The sequence below is a fragment of the Scyliorhinus canicula genome, chromosome 20 (assembly GCF_902713615.1).
Source record: "Scyliorhinus canicula chromosome 20, sScyCan1.1, whole genome shotgun sequence".
NCBI lineage: Eukaryota > Metazoa > Chordata > Chondrichthyes > Carcharhiniformes > Scyliorhinidae > Scyliorhinus > Scyliorhinus canicula.
This window is the reverse complement of record NC_052165.1, coordinates 26,023,196-26,032,558: the sequence shown is the minus strand read 5'-3', so window position 1 is coordinate 26,032,558 and position 9,363 is coordinate 26,023,196.

Sequence of the window (9,363 nt, the reverse complement as noted above, 5' to 3'; positions counted from 1 at the left end):
CAATTCTCGCTCCCAACCTCGATTATGTCCCCGTGCTCCACCGCATGCACATGTCTCAACTGCAGCAGAAAACTTCCTACAACTCATGGGCTGCTGACCTTCCCGACATCCACCCATGCGACAAGGTTCGCATCCACCTCCCGGATGGTGGCTGGTCTGCGCCTGCTGTCGTTCTAAGGCAGGTGGCACCCCGCTCCTTCCTGGTCCGCTTACCGGATGGATCAATTTGGCGCCGCAACAGGTGTGCTCTTCGCCTGGTTCCAGGGTCGTCACGGGATCCTCCGACCAGCTCTTCTACTGATCCCGCCGTGGACTGTGTGGCGCTTCCGGTCACTCTGCCTGCCCCTGACAGTGCTGCAGCTCTCCCGCCTCCTGAGACGCCAGCCATTGCCCCACCCTTGAGGCGGTCAACCAGAGTTGGTCGCCCACCTCAGAGACTGAACTTATGAACTCTGTACACATGTGGACTCTCCTATATCCTTTATTGTTGCATTCAGTGATTTGTAAATAGATTTGTTGTTTGTTCCAGTTCACGGTAGTCATCTGCACCAGGCACCTTCCTCTGTAAATAGTCTTGTTCCCTGTATATAGTTTTGTACATATGTCTTCGCACCTCACACGTAGCTAGGTTCATTCTCCACACACCCACACTATTTATTATTACATGCCTAGATCAACATTTTTTTATAAAAGGGGGATGTCACAATATACACCAATATATCATGGTGCAGACATACACTGATGGACACACACAGGGACCAATCAACATGTACAAACACCGCAGCCAATCGCCAGTTAGAATACACACACTATAAAGGCAGAGTGCACCACGGTTCCCGTTCATTCTGGATGCTGCCTCTCAGTGTAACAGGAACTCATTCAGCCCAGCACAGAATAACAACACGTGCTGAGAGAATCAACTGGTTCGGACAAAGTTTAGGTCTCTAGTTTAAGTTAGCATTATTTAGACCCACAGTCATCGTGTGTTAGTTAGTTAGAAGTAGTTAATAAAATTGAGTTGAACCTTCATTAGTGTTGGAAGTGTCTGTTCATCTCTCAAGCCTACACTAGCCAACACTTCAGTGTCGACCTCTTTTGTCGTTAAACGCCGATACTAAGTTGTTGGCTAAGGTTTTGGCAACACGTTTGGAGCCGTGCCTTCCCAGGGTGATTTCAGAGGAGAAGACTGGTTTTGTTAAGGGTCAGCAGTTATCGGCCAACATTCGGAAATTGTTCAAAGTTGTGTTGTCGCCCTCCTTAGGGCCTGAGCCAGAGGAGATTATTTTGATGGATGCTGAGAAAGCATTTGATAGGGTTGAGTGGAGTTACCTCTTTGAAATCTATGGAAGGTTTGGCTTTAGGTCAAAATTTATATCATGGATTAGGCTTTTGTACAGGGCCCCCATTGCAAGTGTGCGTACTAGTGCCCTGAGATCAACTGAATGGGGAATAAGGCAGTGGTGTCCATTATCCCCACTTTTGTTTAACTTAGCAATTGAACAGTTGACCATTGCATTGAGGTGGTCCACCAGATGGAGAGGGATAGAGTGGGGGAAGGGAACGTTAGAGTGTGGGTAATTATGCTGATGATTTGTTGCTATATATCACTGACCCAATATGGATGAGATAATGAGGCTACTCAGGAGTTTGGGCTCCTTCTCGGGGTACAAGTTGATCAGTTTTTTCTGGTGAGCTCCTCCCCCTGGGAGGGGAGCAGATCTGAGGAGTTTGTTATTTAGCCCGGTCAGGACTACCTTCCATTATCTGGAAATCTGGGTGGTCCATGATTGGGCCTTGCTCAAAAATGTAACATTGCTATCCTAGCAGAAGCACGGTGGTGCAATGGTTAGCACTGCTGCCTCAAGGCGCTAATGTCCCAGCTTCAATCCCGGCTCTGGGTCCGTATGGAGTTTGCACATTTTCCCCATGTTTGTGTGGATTTCTCCCCCACAACCCAAACAATGTGCAGGGTAGTTGCATTGGCCACGCTAAATTGCCCTTAAATTGGACAAAAAGAATTGGGTACCCTAAATTTCTTTTTTTTAAAGTTTGCTATCCTGGTGGATGAGGTGAAGGCCAACTTGAAAAGGTGGGACGGCTTTTCCAGTGTCTTCCAGTCTTTCTTCTCAAGACTTTCTTTTGCACGGTCAATAAATTGACATCTACTTTTATTTGGGCTGGTAAGACCTCACGGGTTAATGGGAAGTTTCTGCCAAGGTATAGGCAGTTGGGGAGGGTGGGGTGTTGGGCTACCTAATCTGTTATATTATTATTGGGAGGCAAAGTATGAAAAAGTGCGGGACTGGCTCAGGAATCCGGATTCTCATTGGGAGCAGATGGAGGAGGGTTTGTGCATAGGGTCGTGTCTGAGGGCCCTGGTTACTGCCTCATTCCCAATGTCCCCTACATGATTCACTTTGGGTCCGGTGGAGATAGTCCACATGTTTTGGTCTTGCCCCAAGCTTGTAAGTTTCTGGGTTTCCTTTTCCAACACTATGTCAGGGATTTGGGGTATCCAGTTGGAGGCGTGCTTCTTGGAGGCTATGTTTGGGTATCTGACTCACCAGTGCTGCAGACGGGGACAAATTCAGATGTCCTAGCCTTCGCCTCGTTAATAGCTCGGAGGCGTGTGCTGCTTGGGAGGTCCCCGATGCCACGTAAGGCCTCAGCCTGCCTAGGGGGACCTGATGGAAGTTTTGTACATTGAGAAGATCAAGTCTACCATGAGGGTGCCGGTGGAAGGGTTCTACTGGAGGTGGCAGTCTTTTATCTCCTTTTTTAGGGAACTGATTACCATCAGCTGCTGGGGGGTGGTTGTCCTTTTGTTAAAGATTTGCTTTCTTTATCGACAGCTGAGGGGTGAGCCCTTGCTCTTGGACAGGGTTACCTCATTTCAGAAAGGATGTGTTTGCACGAGAGAGGGTACAGAGGAGATTTACAAGGATGTTGCCAGGTATGGAAAAATGCAACTTTTAGTTGTTCTCCTTAGGTGAATTGGACATTCTGAATTCTCCCTATGTGTACCTGAACAGATGCCGGAATGTGGCGACTTGTCATGTTAAGCACAGTAAGATAATACGGGCTGCAACTGGATGCAGCATTACCTGAGAGATACTCCACACCTTGAAGTTACATACAGTAGCAGATGGGAACATATGTACATTTGAAAACAGGTGTCTAAGGTGCGAAAACAGAACATACCAAACAAAACAAGTGTTCATAAGTCCAGTCTCTAGGGCTTGCGTCTGATCCTGGTCAACTGCCAGAGAGGTGGTGGTGGGGACGATGGTGCCTTGATAGGCGGGATTGAAGCCTGACTGGTGGCCTCGTAGTTTGAGGTATCAGGAGGTGGCACAATAACGGATGGAAACAATGAAGAGTGTGGTTGCAGGCGGGCAACTCTGTGCAGTGCCCGTCTGTTTCGCCGCACAACAGAGCCATCAGCCATACTCACAACATACGATCGGGGAGCAGCCTGTCGAACAACAACAGCTGGAGCTGACCAGCCTCCATCAGGTAGCTTGATCCGAACAGCATCCGCCGGGAGTAGCACAGGCAAATCAGTGGCATGAACATCATAACTCTGCTTTTGCCGGTCCCTGAGCTTCTGCACCTTCTGCAGAACCAGGAGGTGATTCAGGTCAGGCAAGCGTATGGCTAGAAGAGTCGTCTGCAGGTCCCAGTTCATCAGGAGTTGAGCCAGAGACATGCCGGTAGACAGAGGGGTTGCCCTGTACGCAAGCAGCGCAGGTTGACGTCAGAAGCAGAATCCACAGCCTTGCAGATGAGCTGCTTCACTATGCACACCCTTTTCTCAACCTTCCTATTGGACTTTGGATAATGCGGGCTGGAAGTGATGTGATGAAACTGATATACCTGGGCAAATCCTGACCACTCTTGGCTGCTGAAGCAAGGACTGTTGTCACTCATGACAGTGAGTGGAATACCATGGTGGGAGAACGTCTCCTTACAGGCCTTGATGACGGTCTTGGATGTGAGGTCTGAGAGCTTCACAACTTCTGGGTAGTTAGAAAAATAATCAATGATTAACACATAATCACGACCAATGGCATGAAAGAGGTCGATGCCCAACTTGGACCACGGGGAGGTCACGATTTCATGCTGCTGAATGCTGGCTGGAAGCATTGACAGGTCAGACAGTTGAGGACCATATTTCAGATATCCTGACTAATCCCAGGCCAGTAGACAGCCTGCCTGGCTCTGCGTCTGCACTTCCCGATGCCCAGGTGTCCCTCATGGATTTGCCGGAGCACCAAGCTCTGGAGACTGAGTGGAATGACAATGTGGTCCAGCTTGAGGAGGATGCCATCAATCACCATCAGGTTGTCCTTCACATTGAAGAATTGAAGGCACTGCCCTTTTTGCCAGCCATCGGTGAGGTGGCGCATGACACGCTGCAGAAGAGGGTCTTTGGCTGTTTCGTCGCGAATGCAAATCACCTTTTCATCCGACGTCGGGAGGTTGCTGGCCCACAGCTGCACCTGTGATTCAATATGTTGGACGAATGCCGGAGGGTCAGCAGGCAAAGTTACGGAGTGGGACAAGGCATCCGCAATATTGAGCTCCTTGCCAGGCGTGTACACGAGTTCATACACATACCTCCGGAGTCAGAGGAGGATGCGCTGCAGCCGGGGCGTCATGTCGTTCAGGCCCTTGTGGATAAAGTGGACCAGAGGCCTGTGGTCCGTCTCGACAGTGAACGTTGGCAGGCCGTAGACATAATCGTGGAACTTGAGAATTCCAGTAAGCAGGCCCAGGCATTCCTTTTCATTTTGGATTTGGATTTGGATTTGGATTTGTTTATTGTCACGTGTACCGAGGTACAGTGAAAAGTATTTTTCTGCAAGCAGCTCAACAGATCATTCAGTACATGGGAAGAAAAGGGAATTAAACAAAATTCAAGAAAATACAAGAGAATACATAATAGGGCAACACAAGATATACAATGTAACTACATAAGCATTGGCATCGGATGAAGCATACAGGGTGTAGTGTTAATGAGGTCAGTCAATAAGAGGGTCATTTAGGAGCCTGGTGACAGCGGGGAAGAAGCTGTTTCTGAGTCTGTTCGTGCGTGTTCTCAGACTTCTGTGTCTCCTGCCCGATGGAAGAAGTTGGAAAAGTGAGTAAGCCGGGTGGGAGGGATCCTTTATTATGCTGCCCACTTTCCCCCGGCAGCGGGAGGCGTAGATGGAGTCCATGGATGGGAGGCAGGTTTGTGTGATGGACTGGGCGGCATTCACGACTCTCTGAAGTTCCTTGCGGTCCTGGGACAAGCAGTTGCCATACCAGGCTGTGATGCAGCCCGATAGGATGCTTTCTATGGTGCATCTGTAAAAGTTGGTAAGGGTTAATGTGGACATGCCGAATTTCCTTAGTTTCCTGAGGAAGTATAGGCGCTGTTGTGCTTTCTTGGTGATAGCGTCGATGTGAGTAGATCAGGACAGATTTTTGGTGATGTGCACCCCTAGGAATTTGAAACTGCTAACCATCTCCACCTCGGCCCTGTTGATGCTGACAGGGGTGTGCACAGTACTTTGTTTCCTCAAGTCAATGACCAGCTCTTTAGTTTTGCTGGCATTGAGGGAGAGATTGTTGTCGTTACACCACTCCACCAGGTTCTCTATCTCCCTCCTGTATTCTGACTCGTCGTTATTCAAGATCCGGCCCACTATGGTCGTATCGTCAGCAAACCTGTAGATGGAGTTGGAACCAAGTTTTGCCACGCAGTCGTGTGTGTACAGGGAGTAGAGTAGGGGGCTAAGTACGCAGCCTTGCGGGGCACCGGTATTGAGGACTATTGTGGAGGAGGTGTTAGTATTCATTCTTACTGATTGTGGTCTGTTGGTCAGAAAATCGAGGATCCAGTTGCAGAGTGGAGAGCCAAGTCCTAGGTTTTGGAGCTTTGCTATGATTTTGGGCATACCGCTGCTCGGTGGGTGTCATTGCCCGTGATGCATAGGCAACCGGTGCCCAGGATGAGGTGTCATCGCACTGGAGCAACACCGTCCCGATGCCGTCCTGGCTCGCATCTGTCGAGATTTTTGTTTCCCTCTCAGGGTCAGAAAACGCCAATACAGGTGCAGTGGTGAGCTTGGCTTTCAGCTCCAACCCTCTGCTTGATGAGCTGCCTATCACTCAAAGGCAGTAGACTTTTTCACCAGGTATCTGAGGGCCGTGATGTGTGAGGCCAGGTTTGGGATAAACTTGCCCAAGAAAGATTACCATGCCTAAAAAATGCAGTACCACCTTCTTGTCTTCATGGCTTCGGTGGCCTTGACTTTGTCTGCGTCTGGGCGCACATCCTGTTGAGATACCTGGTCACCTAAGAACTTAAGTGTCGACATGCCAAAGCAACACTTGGCCCTGTTCAGCTTGAGGCCATTGGCATGGACAAGGCGGAATACCTGCTGGAGACGTGCTCTTCGGGGGCCGTGGACCATCTGATAACATCGTCCATACACACGAACCCCTTCAATGCCCTCCATCATCTGCTCCATGATTCTGTGGAAGATCTCCGAGGCCGAGAATGCCAAACGGCATACGATTGTAGCAGTGCCTGCCAAACGGTATGTTGAAGGTGCAGAGCCTTCTGCTGGACTCATCCAGCTGGATTTGCCAGAATCCCTGTGACGCATCTAACTTGGTGAAAAACCGGGCGTGTGCCATCTCACATGAGTTCCTCCTGCTTCGGGATGGGGTAGTGTTCCCGCATTATATTCTGGTTAAGATCCTTGGGATCAATACAGATGCGCGGCTCCCCCAAAGGCTTTTTCACACATACCATCGAGCTGACCCAGCCAGTCGGTTCTGGAACTTTAGAGATGATGCCCTGGTCCTGAAGAGCCTTGAGCTGTGCCTTCAGGCGCTCCTTTAGTGGAGCCGGGATTCGGCGTGGTGCGTGGACCACAGGCGTGGCATCAGGCCGTAACAGGATCATGTACCGATATGGCAGAGTGCCCATCCCGTCAAACACATCCGGATTCTGAGCTAGGATGTCGTCAATGCCGGCTTGAAGATCCCTATTGGGGGAGGTCATTGTGTAGACCCACTGCACGTGGTATAGCTGCTTGCATGCCTGTGCGCCGAGCAGGGAGGCCCTGTCTGGCTTGACGATCTCAAACCGTAGCCTTGCGTGATTGCTGCTGTTGGAGACGAGCAGATAACAGGATCCCAGTGCTGTGATGGCATTGCCGTTATTGTCCAGGAGCTGGCAGGCCTGTGAAAGGAGATTGGCAGACGCACCTGTGTCCAGCTTGAACTGGATTGAGCATTGACTTACTTGCAGCACCGCACGCCATTCGTCCGCAGAATCCACAGTGAGAATGGGCAGGCATCGTGATGATTTCGGTGAGGCACATTCACGTGTGGTAATGATGCCCACATGGTAGGGGAACTCCAGGCAGTCGTCCTCTGGGTCCATTGTACTGCCAGGATCAGAATCCTGCAAACCTTGCGGTCCACTCCGAACACGTCTGCGTTGGAATTGGGAGCGCTGGCCCTTGACTGCTGGTGCAGACCTGCACACGGCTGCATAGTGACCAGGCTTTCCACAATTTAAACATCGCCTGCCTCTTGCAGGGCAGTGTTTCTATAATTGGGCGGTGCCGCAGTTCGGGAACGTCATGACGTCATTACACTCCATGCGTCGTCGCACATGTGCAGTGCGGTCGGCAGACGTTCGCACCTGTGCAGAGTGGTGATTGGCCGCTTCATCGGCCCAGTTGCATCGCGCATGCGTGGGGCTCCGGGAAAAGTGCGTGAAATGGCCGCTTTCATCAAGGCTGAGGCGCTTCATCCGGGCAATGGCCTGCACACACTCTGCCTCATGGGAGGCAAGTTTCTCCTTTTCAGACGATTTATATTGGGAATACCGGTTTTTAGCGTGCTCATGCACAATACATGTTTCAATCGCGACTGGCAGGGTCATATTCTTGATTTTTAAAAGCTGCTCTCTCAGAGGGATCAGAGTAAACTCCGAAATCAATTTGGACCCTGATCATAGAGTCCGCAATATCACCAAAGTCGCAGGACAGCGCTGGTAGACGGAGATTAGTTAGGAAGGAGTTGAAAGATTCATCTTTACATTGTAGGCGTTGTTTGAACATATAGCGCTCGAAGATTTCATTGGTGTCCACTTCACAATGACTATCTAACTTGTCCAGGATGGTCTGAAACTTTGTCTTGTCCTGGCCTTCGGTGAAGTTCAGCGAGTTGAAAAATTGTATGGCTTGATCCCCCGCAGTTGAGAGAAGTGCAATCTTCCTTGTATCAGACGCACCCTCGAGGTCTGAGGCTTCGATGTACAGCAGAAACCTTTGCTTGAAAGTCCACCAGTTGGCACTGAGATTGCCGGAGGTCCACAACTGTTCAGGAGCCTGGATCTTCTTCATGGTGCCAGGATGCATTTGCTGGTCGTGACGGAACAGATTGAGGTAAATCACCTAGGGATTGCAGTCTCCTGGTATCATGTCGTGTTAAGCACAGTAAGATAACACGGGCTGCAACTGGATGCAGCTTTACCTGAGAGATACTCCACACCTTGAAGTTAGTTCAATTTGATTTATTGAACCAGTCACACAGTTAGCTCAATGCTCTGTGAGTTCGACTCTCTGCTAACTTAGTGTGACTAATCTGTCTGACTGAACCAGACTAGCTCTTAGCCACGTGCTGTAGGAGTTATATGATATGTACACCTTGACTCACACTGTAGATGTCACCAGTGGAAAGAGGTGGAGTGTGAGTGCCTCGTGTCTTTTATAGTGGGAAACCACACCCAAGTGTTCTGCCTGCTGATTGGTTATGTCCTGTTCTCTATATTCCTTAGCGGGCTGCTTGTATCTCATTATGTGCATGTCTGCATATCATGACAGCGACTAGGGGATTGTCACAGTAACTTCATTCTAGTGTAAGCCTTCTTGTGACAATAATAAAGATTATTATTATTATTAGAATAGAAGAGGCTGGGGAGATTAAATTGAGATGTATCAAACTGTGAAGTGTCTGGATAGAGTAGTGAGGACATGTTTACCTTAGGTCAGTGACAATGGGGCATTGTTGTAAACTGATTAGTAGAAAGATTATAAGGAAGATGAGGAGGAAATCAGGAATAGAAGGCAATGTTGATAGGGTTGGTGTTATCAGGCCCATCTAAATAGAAGAACAAAAATTAAGTGATGGACAAATTAAAAGGGGCCGCTCCCAAAGAACAATCGGACCACAGCCCAAAAGGAATAAAGAAGAAACGGAAACTTGAAACCCATCAAATCAAAATGTGAAAATCAGGGTCTATAATACAGTCCAACCCCTGCGGTGCCCACCGAGCACAGAAGGCCTCGAGTG